Source organism: Lissotriton helveticus, chromosome 9 (assembly GCF_964261635.1).
Source record: "Lissotriton helveticus chromosome 9, aLisHel1.1, whole genome shotgun sequence".
NCBI classification, from domain to species: domain Eukaryota; kingdom Metazoa; phylum Chordata; class Amphibia; order Caudata; family Salamandridae; genus Lissotriton; species Lissotriton helveticus.
Genome location: NC_136070.1, coordinates 489301124 through 489314172, shown reverse-complemented (window position 1 = coordinate 489314172; position 13049 = coordinate 489301124). Strand labels below are relative to the sequence as shown.

Below are 13049 nucleotides of genomic sequence, written 5' to 3'. Positions count from 1 at the left end.
ACTGAGGAGAAAGTAGGAATATTGATATATATAAAACGATAGGACAATGGATGGTAATAGCAGCTGAAGCGGGAAATAAGAGGATCTAAGAGGATCTTATTTTCTTTACTATTACGTTTTTTAAAAGTATATAGTAATCTAGTTTTCAGCAGTCGATTAACAAGCATAAATACGGTCAAGAAGGATGTCAGATAAGGAAGAAAAGCAGAAACAGATTTGAGAGCTGTCAGCATGGAAATGGAAGAGAAAGTCAAAAGAATAAATTACAGAAATTAAAGGAATAGTGTACAATGAGAAGACCAGATGACTCGAACCAAGCACCCGAGACAACTATTCATGTTAATCACAGCCCCTTCACGAGCGATGATTAACATGAATACTTAAATAAAAGCACACAATCTGTCTCAATCTGCCTGCTGAGGATGCCATTTTTTCCAGGACACTAAGCAGGAGAAGAATGAAACCAGTTAAGAGCAGTACTAGAGACCAAACATGTACATAAGGAAAGAGTGATCCGCTGTGTCAAAGCAGCAGAAAGGTCAAGAAGAAGAATAAGTGAAAAGTGTTTGTGATGACAAGCACAAAGCTTTGAGTTAGAAACTGAAAGTTAAGAGTATTTTGGTGAATGACCACGACGAAAACCCTTCTAAACTGGGTTAAGAAGGTCATTACCTTGAAGAGAAAGTGAAAGTTGAGAAAACACAATATATTCCAGAATTTTTCAAGGTAGCAGAAAGGTCGGAAATTAGAGATGTCATTAGGAGCTAAATAAGGCTGCTTATGTTAAAGAAGAAGAACAGCTGATTTGAAGGTAGAAGAAAAGAGGCCCGAAGTCAGAGAAGAGTTAAAGAGAGAGCCCAAAAAGAGGTATAACAGGTAAGCTATCTCCATGGCCGGCTTTAGCACTGGTGGCGTACTTTGCGACAATGTTTGTTAACGCCCCCCCAATGACCACCTCTGCGACGGATTCCCTCACCACCGCCCTTTAACAGTGTCCCTCAAGTCTCCAGAATAACTGTCTCTCTGATTCATTTAGTTTAATAGCACCACTCTTACCATTGTAAGGTGTCAGAGCACTTTACATCACACACACATTGGACAGAGACAATCATAGGTATGTAAATCAGTGTGTGGGAAATGTTACATTAGACAGGACTACAAGGTGTAGTGTAGGAGTAACATGTCATTGATGCTGGTAGGTAATAAAGTTTAAGAGTTCTTATATAAATTCAGAATTTAAAATGTAACACCAGTGTTAGGGGTTCTCTTTAATAACAAGAATTGTTTCCTACCCAAATTGCCCTTTTGGCAAGATTAGGATGATGAAAGACCGGGTAAAAAAACATAAAGCTCTAACATAATACTTGCAGTGTACACGCAGCTGTTTGACAGTTACTGGCTCAATTCTTAGCTGCAGTCAATTTAACCCACTGCGCTACCTTTGGATGAGTCAAAACTCTGTCTCTTTCCAGAAAGACATTAATCACCAGAGTTATTTTGTCATTTTAATTGAGGCCTGATAATTGCTGGAGGCCAGGAACTCCTCCGCAGCAGGTGCTTTTTAAATAGCAAAATACTTGCACAAATGACACCCACTCATACCCCCTCTCTCCCCTAGAGCCGGCCCTAGCTATATCTCCAGTGCGGGGAAGATTGTGGTCTTTTGTTTAAGTATTCTTTTTTTTTTTTTTTTTTTTTAATTTTAAAGATTGAAACAGTTGCAAAAAAAGGAACAAAAAACGTTTAATTGGCTATACAAAAAATTCACCCGCCGAAATGTTCTTCTTTTACTTTTTATGTATTTATTGATTATGCTGATGACTAAAAAAAATATACCTTGCAGCACCAAAGGCAACCATAGGTTTATAAAAAGAGGCGGGAACAGGGAATGTATGGAATGCAATATTTCTTGGAATATGATAAGCGTTCTAGTGTGTATGGAATAAAATAAGAACTAATACTGATCAATCCATGCATATCTAATAATCAATGCCTTGGTCGCTGTACTGGCCATGATAATCCCTTGGGTAGTCGTCAGGGTACTCCGCCTGATAATGGATTTCACTGATTTAAGATCCATTTGTTCCTGTCCCCTGGCTTCCGTTGTGAATGACTGATTCTGTGGGTGCAGCATAGTACTTAAGGTCATACACTTGCCGACCAAGGCCATATACACTCATTCCTTTTTGGGAGGCTACTTTGTTGGTGCCCATCTGTAGTGAAACAGTGAAGTTGTCCAGTGGTTGCATTATCCCCGTCTTGTCGTAGCTCTCTCGCCTGGTTCCCGGTTCAGACATGCCAGCCTGACGCACCCCTTTGTTCGTGCCTATCTGGAGACTGATGGTCGTCTGGTCAAATGGTTTGTTCATTTGCATCTTTGGGTCGTAAAGATGTCATTGGGTCTCATAGGCAGTCATACCTACTTGACTGGCGCACTTATTGGTGCCCGTTATCACCCCCAGGCCTAACGGAGCACTGCGCCCAGCTCTACAGCACCAGCAGAAGCATGAGTAACTTCAACAAGGGGCCCACCTATGGCCTGTCCGCCGAGGTCAAGAACAAGATCGCCTTGAAGTATGACCCAAAAATTGAGGAGGATCTGTGCCTTTGGATCGAAGAAGTCACTGGCGCGGCTAGTGTCGAGAATTTCCACCTGGGCTTAAAAGATGGCGTTGTTCTTTACCACCTAATTAATCAACTTCAGCCTGGATCTGTACAAAAGATAAACACTGTCTCCAAGCAAATTGGCATCAGTTGGAGAACGTTGGGAATTTAATTCGGGCAATCCAAGTGTACGGAATGAAGCCTCATGATATCTTTGAAGCAAATGATCTCTTTGAGAACGGCAACATCACCAAAGTGCAGACCTCTCTAGTGTCCCTGGCAAGTTTTGTAAAAGGAAGGGGTTTGGCCCAATAGAGTAAGGGAGGGAAGTTAGGGCCTATAAACAGTAAGAGAAACTCAATGTGTACCCTCTCCTCCAATATTTTAAGAAAAAACTACTAATGTATGGAAGTAAACGAAAATGAATGCATTTATCCTAGCCATCAATTTTGGCTGATTAGTTTTAATTATTCTTCATACTACATTAGATTCCAAAAAAGAACACATAATCCACTCAACAGACAATCTCATTATATACAATCTTCTAAACAATAAAATCATTAATGTCACAAACATTTATCACAAAAAATCAATTCACATTAATGACAAAAAACTATTCACAATAATGGAAAAAATTAATGAATCAAAGCAAGTATAACAGCAATAAATCACAAAAATAGCAAAAAAACAAACAAAACAGTTGTGGTATGTGACTTAAATTCACATTTTACGCATTTAAACGACACATAATGTTCCTGAAGTGAAGTGGTAAATTTATTTATACAAAGGCTCTTAATGTCCAATGATCAGACTACGCTTATTGTAGTGGCCGACGCGTTTCAAGTCCTGGTTTTTTATATTGCCGGACACTCATCAGGGCTGGATGAGTCGTGTCATACAAGCCAACTGTTTATGAAAAAAACCAAAAATAAAAATAAATTGTAATGCGCTTCCCAATCGATCTGACAATTTAATATCGTGTTTACCTAAACGTGAGCCAACATACCTGGCCTCCAACAGCGCTGTTTAAAGGCTTATAGTGTAAGTTCATGCAGTGCTCGCCACTCTGCAAAAAAATATAGCAGGGACTAAGTCGTTTAATTATAGTCTAACTTCAACTTATGTTTATTGTTTCTCAAGAAAAAGGGAAATTACCTTAAGAAGTGTTCGTCTGAAGACTTCAAGTACAGTATCAGGGAGCGTTGCGCTTGAGTTCACAAATTCTACGTAAGTAAAAAGCGGTTTAAAGTGAACATCAGCGGTTTATACCCTTTATGTTGTACAAACGCCAGCCGGCGTTCGCAGCAGTTCTACTTACGCTAAGGTCGATTTCAGTTCAGACACAAAGCCACGAATTTTTGATGTTCAATTCCGAACCAGTTCAATTTCTAAAAGGAGGGCAAATACAATGCGTTACTTGCAATGCCCCCAACGTGTGCTGGACTAATGTATGTGCGCGGGCCTCTCTTCAACAACCACATCGCGCTTACCTTTTGTCAAATTCTCTTGGTCGTTTAAAGTGAATCACTCGTACTCAATCGGAGCAAGAGCTTACCTCCATTATCCTAGCTTCTTTACCGGGTTGAAAACAACACGTGATTGTTGCGGGGGAGGAGCTTCCTCGCTATTAGAAGCAATGAATTCTGGGAATTGTATTCCTATTGAGCAAACCACCCCAGGTCACTTTAATAAAAGCATTGGCAAGGCCTCAATAAAACTCATATTGGTGGCCCACAGCGTCATGAAGACAATATAAGTTAAACTCTATTAAGCTCACTCATACAATTTAATCCTCGATTTATACTGTCGAATTTCATAATCAGGTATGCTTCTTTACGTAACAAAGCACTTTCAATGCTAGGGGAACGGTGTTTGGATTCAATTGCGGACAAAATAGTCCATTTGAATTGATTCTCATTGTGATTAAGGGCCAAGAAATGTTCAACCATGGGGGCAGATTGCACCCTCTTCTTTATTCTCGATCTATGTTGTGTTATCCTGATGTTTATTTGTTGATTTGTTTTGCCGATGTACATTTTATTACAGGGGCATAGCACTGCATACACCACATTTTTAGTTTTACAATTTGTAAAATTTGTATGTTTCCATGTTATTCCATTATGGTCAAAAACCTCTCCCTCCAATGTTGACGGGCAGGCCACACAATTGCCACATCTGTGGTGTCCAGTAATCGGTGGTAAGTTCCATTGTGTTGTCAGATTACTTATTGGTTTAGGGATATAGCTATCAGCCCGTATTAGCTGCTGACTAACACTTAAATTCTTTTTCATTGCGAAAATGGGTTTTGACATAGGGCATTCAAGGTTCTCCAGTAGGTGCCAATTTCTTAAAACAATTTGTCTAAACTTGTTAGTGTGAGGACCAAAGGTTGTCACAAAAACAAGCTTATCCAAATCAGATTTAATCTTTTTCTCCAATAGAGTCTCCCTAGGGGTGAATCTAGCTCTTTTCTTGGAGTGTTTTAATAATTTTCTAGGGTACCCCCTCCCTTCCATTTCCTTACAAAAAGAATCTGCGTGCATATCAAAGTCAACCAACTCAGTGCAGTTTCTTCTGATCCGTAGTAGTTGCCCATACGGCAGGTTTTGTTTTAAGCACTGTGGGTGCGAGCTTTTATAATGCAAAATGGTATTTCTATCAGTTTCCTTCTTGTACAGGGATGTAACAAGTTTTCCATCTTCACAACTGATTGAGACATCTAGCAAGTTTGGCACAAAACTAAAGGTTTCCACACGACCGTTGACATTGGTGTGAAATTCTCAGAAAAACAGAAAAGGCAATTTGATGATGAAGTATTTATGTTAATGGAGGAGTACTACCCGATGAGGGTATGTGAAGGCTCTTGTCTGAACTCAGGAAGAATTGTTCCTTTGTTAGGAAACCCCTCACTCACCACCTAGTGGTGACTTGCTTCATCATCGGGGCCCACCCAAGTGGCCTAGCGTCACTTGGGTGTGCTTCAACACCTGCAACTGCAGTGGAGCTGGTAGTGAAGTGTGGGGTGCATACAAAAAAGAATGTGAGTGTTAAAAATTGTCCTGGTATTCTTTTGTATAGAGTTTTAATAAAAAAGATACTGGACAAAATTAAAAGATAAGGTTGAGATAGTAGTGGGGAAGTTACGGCCCACTTATCTCTGTTTTATGTGTTGGTCGACATGTTTCTACCATAAGGGGAAAATCCCCGGTATTCCTCAGGACCAAAACAAGGAAGTGGGTGGTATGTGCCCCCTAAAAGACACACCCAGACCTAAATCCTTGGACAGCCAGAAGAAAAATCAGCTTCTGGGACGCACACCTAAAATAGAGGGTGCTTTAAAACCTGTGGGGAAGGAAAAGAAAAGAATAAAATAATTACTATCCTGTTACGTAGTGCAGTGCTAGAGTGCAGGATTCGTGCAATTATTCTGGCTTCCCACAGTGGTGTTTGACATAGTGCCTTCATCGAAGCAGAGCGTGTCTACATGTGTTGTGCAAACGTGCTCTTAGCTATGGAGATAAAATATCTATGGAATAAGGTCTGATTGTAGCCTTAGTGCGTGCTATATAGGGAAGAGACATGCTGGCATCAAAGTCAGGGGTGCACTATGTAGGAGTGCTCATATTGTGTACCGCCGTGGATTGAATAATGTGCCAGCTAGGTAACATTTAATTACTTTTGTATGACCTGATCATGGTTTGTGGTCAACAGAAAAAAACAAACTGGACTGACAAACATACACAACATAGAGTAATTCACAACTAAAGATATGGCAGACTGATGGAAACAGGGCTTACAATGCTGTAGCTCAACTCGAGCTGCATCAAGCAGGAGGGGGGCGCTATGCCGGTAACAACATAGTCTAAGGAGAAAAAGATATGTTGATAGTAAGGGGGGTTCCCTGTTAGGCACTGGCGATGACCTCCGTTGTTGGTCCTGTCTGTAAGGAAAGAAAACAATAACTTACAGTTGTCAGGGCGAGATCAGGCGGTTCACCTACTTCCCCGTGCTCGCTGCTCGGTAGGAATGAGTCAGCGTGGGCGTGGTGTTTAAAAAGCGTATGGTCGCTTCCGGTGGAGCCAGGGAGAGTATGGGAGCCTGTGAGGGACAAGGGTAGGCATGGTTACTCGCAGAAGCCGCGCATGCGTGGTAGCGCGAGGCTTACTGCTGGTGGTGGGCGAGGGAGTCGCTCGGCACCGTAATAAGAGTGTTCACGGGGTTGGCAAGGCAACGGCAAGGCGCTGCGCCTGCGCAGAAGAAATGTAAACACTGGTGGTCCGGGAGTAGCGGAGTATGCCGCCCGGCGCCGAGTGTTTGGGCAATGAGAAAGTTCAAGGGGTAGGCATGGCAACAGCAATGCGCTGCGCCTGCGCAGAGGAAATGTAAACACTGTAGGGTCAGGGAATCTCCTTTGTAACTTGCCGGAGATGTCACGGGGGATTTATAAACGGACTGAAGAGGTGTCTTCAGTCTGTAGGGTCTATTGCAGAAAAAGAGAGGTGGCTACCAAGGCAATTACCAGTGGCCACAATATAATCAACCCCCTTTCAATCCATATCAACAACCACAACAATTTCCCATGTACGGATGGCAACCCCCCTTCCAGCAATATCCATTTCAACAAAACCAATACCGCCCTCCTTTTCAGAACAGAGGCAGGCGCGGGAGAGGACGCAACAAAAGGGGCAACACCGTCCATTGGGAGGAAGAGGACATGGTGAGCAGCAACACCAGGAACAAAACCGCATCCAACAAAGCGGGCCCCAGCAACATGAGGACCTAGTGACCAACCTATCGTCACATGTCCTAACAGACATTGAAAAAAAGGTCCTCAACAAAGGACTGGGATTTGTCCCAACTGCGAATCTTGATAGATTCAAACTACACAGCGAACTAGCAGGATTCTTCAGAAAATTAAAACTCAAAGCGTTCTTTGAGAAAACCAACAAAGAAAACACGGAGGAAATACCTAATGAAACCGGCTTAAAGACTAAGTCAACTTTTGTTCCACCACCACACACCGTTCCTGTGGAGATAAACACATTTGAACAAGCAGTGTTTAAAGACATAGAGTCCACAAGAATCCCCAAACGCTATCAGAATATCAGTGGAGCAGAGAGAAGAGCTCTATCAGACCTTAAGAGGGATGACACAATCGTCATAAAACCAGCCGACAAAGGCGGGGGGCTAGTGATCATGAATACCACCGATTACCAACAAGAATGCAGACGATTGTTAGAGGACAGGAACAATTACCTCCCCCTCACCGAGAATCCCACAGATGACCTGAAAAGAGAAATAATGAGCTTGGTGGAAGAAGCAGAATACAGAGGCAAAATATCCAAACAGGAAGCGGACTATCTGACCAAGACTGAAGAGAAAATACCGTATTTTTATATAGTCCCTAAAAAACACAAGAACAAAAACCCTCCTCCTGGGAGACCAATAGTATCTGGAATAGGCTCACTCCTCGAACCATTGTCGAGATTTTGCGACTACTTTTTGAAACCAATTGTACAAGGGACTGCAACCTATTTGAAAGATACAAAAAACCTCCTTACCATCTTGGAAACCATAAAAATGGAGGAAGACATGATATTGATCAGTCTGGATATAGAGAGTCTCTATACCAACATTCCCCAAGACGCCACCATCAGAGTACTGAAAGAAACTCTGGAAAAAACCACATGGGAACACAGAACACCCGTCAACTTCATCATTGACTGTGCCACCCTGGCTCTCAAAAGGAATTTCTTTGAATTTGAGGGATCCCTGTACCTCCAAATAGGGGGCACATCAATGGGCAGTGTTTTTGCTCCCAGCATAGCCGGACTCTATGTTTTTGATTTTGAAACACAACACATACTTTCGCCCAACAACCCTTATCTTGGAAACCTGGTGTTCTGGCGCCGTTACATTGACGACGTGCTGGCAATCTGGAAGGGCCCCCAGGAGATACTAACAACCTTTATCACCTGGATCAATGCACGGGACCCACATCTACACTTTACTCACAGCATAGATAAAGAAAAAATGATCTTCTTAGACATTGAAATCCAAAAAAAACAGGACACCTTGACCACTAAGACTCATTTCAAACCTACGGCCAAGAATAACCTTCTTAGGTTTGAAAGCTTCCATCCGCGGCCCCTACGGGAGAACCTCCCCTATGGCCAATACCTTAGATTACGGAGGAACTGTACCAATCTCCAGGACTTCAAAGAACAAGCAGATGACCTGTCCACCAAACTGTCTCAGCGTGGATACCCCACCAAGATCACTAAAAAATGCCGACAACGGGCAAGGAACCAACCACGCCAAGCACTCCTTGAGGAAGTTGTAAAAGACACTGAGAACATTCCTCTGACATGTGTCACGACCTACAATGTCATTTCCAATGAAGTGAGTAAAAGTATCAAAAAACATTGGTCAATCATCAACTCTGGATCATTCCATTGGGAAAAACCACTTTTTTCGTACAAAAAAGCGAACAGTCTAAAAAATACCTTGGTGAACACTAGACCCAAAAACAATCACAACACCAACGAACCAACACTGACCCAGATTTGGGGTTTACCACCAGTCACTGGACATTCACGCTGTGGGGATTGCAGCGTATGCCACCTCACTGCAAATACCAAGACCATCAACTTGGAACCAGGAAAGACATGGGAGCAGAGATCCCATACTAATTGCAACAGCTCCAATGTGATTTATCTTATCACCTGCACCTGTGGCAAACCGTACGTCGGCATGACAACGCGAAAAATCAAACAACGAATCTGTGAACACAGGAGTACAATAAGATGTAAAAAGAACGTGACAAAACTCACAGATCATTTTCTAACGGCCCACCACACTACAAACGACATGAAGTGGACGGTCATCGAACAGCTGCAAGCGGGCCCCAATATCCAGGCCCGCCTATTTGAAAAGGAACAGAGATGGATATATAGACTTTCCACTCATATCCATGGGCTTAATGATAATATCCCATGGAACTCTGTGCTGAGATGAACCATCTTCTCTGTCTGGACATTATCTCCCACAGATACGATCACACCCATGGCTGTAGGACACTTTTCCTTTTCTATCTTAACTATCAACCAACGTTTGAAGTACCATGCTAAACCCAACTAGTTCCCCATGGCCTAAGCACCGTTTTTTCACCCACCATGCCCTTGAGCAATAGACCCTACAGACTGAAGACACCTCTTCAGTCCGTTTATAAATCCCCTGTGACATCTCCGGCAAGTTACAAAGGAGATTCCCTGACCCTACAGTGTTTACATTTCCTCTGCGCAGGCGCAGCGCATTGCTGTTGCCATGCCTACCCCTTGAACTTTCTCATTGCCCAAACACTCGGCGCCGGGCGGCATACTCCGCTACTCCCGGACCACCAGTGTTTACATTTCTTCTGCGCAGGCGCAGCGCCTTGCCGTTGCCTTGCCAACCCCGTGAACACTCTTATTACGGTGCCGAGCGACTCCCTCGCCCACCACCAGCAGTAAGGCTCGCGCTACCACGCATGCGCGGCTTCTGCGAGTAACCATGCCTACCCTTGTCCCTCACAGGCTCCCATACTCTCCCTGGCTCCACCGGAAGCGACCATACGCTTTTTAAACACCACGCCCACGCTGACTCATTCCTACCGAGCAGCGAGCACGGGGAAGTAGGTGAACCGCCTGATCTCGCCCTGACAACTGTAAGTTATTGTTTTCTTTCCTTACAGACAGGACCAACAACGGAGGTCATCGCCAGTGCCTAACAGGGAACCCCCCTTACTATCAACATATCTTTTTCTCCTTAGACTATGTTGTTACCGGCATAGCGCCCCCCTCCTGCTTGATGCAGCTCGAGTTGAGCTACAGCATTGTAAGCCCTGTTTCCATCAGTCTGCCATATCTTTAGTTGTGAATTACTCTATGTTGTGTATGTTTGTCAGTCCAGTTTGTTTTTTTCTGTTGACCACAAACCATGATCAGGTCATACAAAAGTAATTAAATGTTACCTAGCTGGCACATTATTCAATCCACGGCGGTACACAATATGAGCACTCCTACATAGTGCACCCCTGACTTTGATGCCAGCATGTCTCTTCCCTATATAGCACGCACTAAGGCTACAATCAGACCTTATTCCATAGATATTTTATCTCCATAGCTAAGAGCACGTTTGCACAACACATGTAGACACGCTCTGCTTCGATGAAGGCACTATGTCAAACACCACTGTGGGAAGCCAGAATAATTGCACGAATCCTGCACTCTAGCACTGCACTACGTAACAGGATAGTAATTATTTTATTCTTTTCTTTCCTTCCCCACAGGTTTTAAAGCACCCTCTATTTTAGGTGTGCGTCCCAGAAGCTGATTTTTCTTCTGGCTGTCCAAGGATTTAGGTCTGGGTGTGTCTTTTAGGGGGCACATACCACCCACTTCCTTGTTTTGGTCCTGAGGAATACCGGGGATTTTCCCCTTATGGTAGAAACATGTCGACCAACACATAAAACAGAGATAAGTGGGCCGTAACTTCCCCACTACTATCTCAACCTTATCTTTTAATTTTGTCCAGTATCTTTTTTATTAAAACTCTATACAAAAGAATACCAGGACAATTTTTAACACTCACATTCTTTTTTGTATGCACCCCACACTTCACTACCAGCTCCACTGCAGTTGCAGGTGTTGAAGCACACCCAAGTGACGCTAGGCCACTTGGGTGGGCCCCGATGATGAAGCAAGTCACCACTAGGTGGTGAGTGAGGGGTTTCCTAACAAAGGAACAATTCTTCCTGAGTTCAGACAAGAGCCTTCACATACCCTCATCGGGTAGTACTCCTCCATTTTGTTCTTTTGATCCTTGACCAGGGAATCAGGAGTATTTCCCGTCCGACGTTCACGGACACAACTCCTTACTCTCCTACTTGTTTTCCAAGTATTTATGTTAATCACAGCCCCTTCACGAGCTATGATTAACATGAGTACTTAAACAAAAGCACACACTCTGTCTCGCAGCAGCGCTTTACAAACAAGAGTACAGCAAATTTAAAAACACAGCATGTACTTTCTGAAAGTACACGCTGTGTTTTTAAACTTGCTGTGCTCTTTTGTTAGTAAACTGCTGTGCGGGGAAGATTGTGGGCTTTTGATTAAGTATTCTCACAGCTCGTGAATGAGCCGTGATTTCCATGAATACTTAAACAAAAGCCCACAATCTGCCTAGCAACGTGCCAAAAAAACAGCAAGACTCAAGCAAGCCTTACCTGCACTCTTGACACACGCGGGCAAAACCGCATCCAGGGAGTGCCTGTTTTTCGCGTCACTCGCTTTTTAATGTGGCGGCGCGAACTGTTTCTCGGGATGCAATTTGTGTGCGAGCACTTCACACACGGGAGTGCGCGCTCGCGGGTAGAGAGGGGTTGAGCGCACCCACGAGCGCACCTTATTGGGAACAGTGGTCAGGACATAGAGAGAGTGTGGCTAGCTATCTCCAAATGAACAGACCTGTTGGAAACTTCTCCAAGGATGACATATGGACATACCTGAAACACTTTAACCTAGACCATGTAATAGAAACCTACCAATGGCATGTGGCCCTTCATATATCCAAGCCTGTGTCTATAAAGTTCTATGCAGATTGTTACCCAGATGCATATACCCTCTGAAAAAGTCAGGTCTAACAATGTGGTGTTAGACCTGTTTTTTTCAGAGGGTTTATCCCTAGATTTTTTTGCTTTTTAGCCTCCTGTTTCGGACTGGTTTTTGTTGGATTTATGACTCTGGGCACATTACCACTGCTGATCAGTGCTAAAGTGCATATGCTCTCCCTGTAAATTATTGATATGTCTTGGTGATTCCATGATTGGCATTTTTGATTTACTAGTCAGTCCCTCATACAGTGCACTGTGCGTGCCCAGGGCCTGTAAATCAAATGCTGCTAGTGGGCTACAGCACTTATTGTGCCACCCACCTAAGCGGCCTGTAAATCTAACTCATACCTGCCATTGCAGAGCCTGTGTGAAGTCTGGTACTGCCATGTTGACCTGGTATGTGTACTTGCCAGGCCCTAACCTTCCCTTTTCTTACATGTTATTAACCCCTAAGGTAGGCCCAAGGTACCCCTGTGGGCAGGGTGCAGTTTATGTGAAAGGTACGATATGCCCTGGTGTGTGTGGCATGTCCTGATAGTGAAATACTGATAGAAATGTTGTTTTCACTATTGCAAGGCTATCTGTTCCCATGGGATAGAATGGGAAGTTTACTTATTTTATCTTATAAGCCTAACTACCACTTGAAACAAGGTAGGAAAATAAAGTCTAGTATGACTGTGAGAAGTTGGCCTGGTATATGCTGTCCACTAATTAAAGTGTCCCTTGCTCACTTTGCCACTGGATTCAAGCAAGCCGGGCTGAAGACGGCTGTAATGCGAGAAACCGGTCCTCG

The 13049-nt window shown here is 43.4% G+C and overlaps 1 pseudogene; it reads right to left on the bottom strand.

Annotated features, from left to right (window-relative positions):
* Nucleotides 1–1979: 1979 nt before the first annotated feature.
* LOC144783203 (calponin-3 pseudogene) lies at nucleotides 1980–2489 on the bottom strand (annotated as a pseudogene).
* Between the last annotated feature and the right edge of the window lie 10560 nt (nucleotides 2490–13049).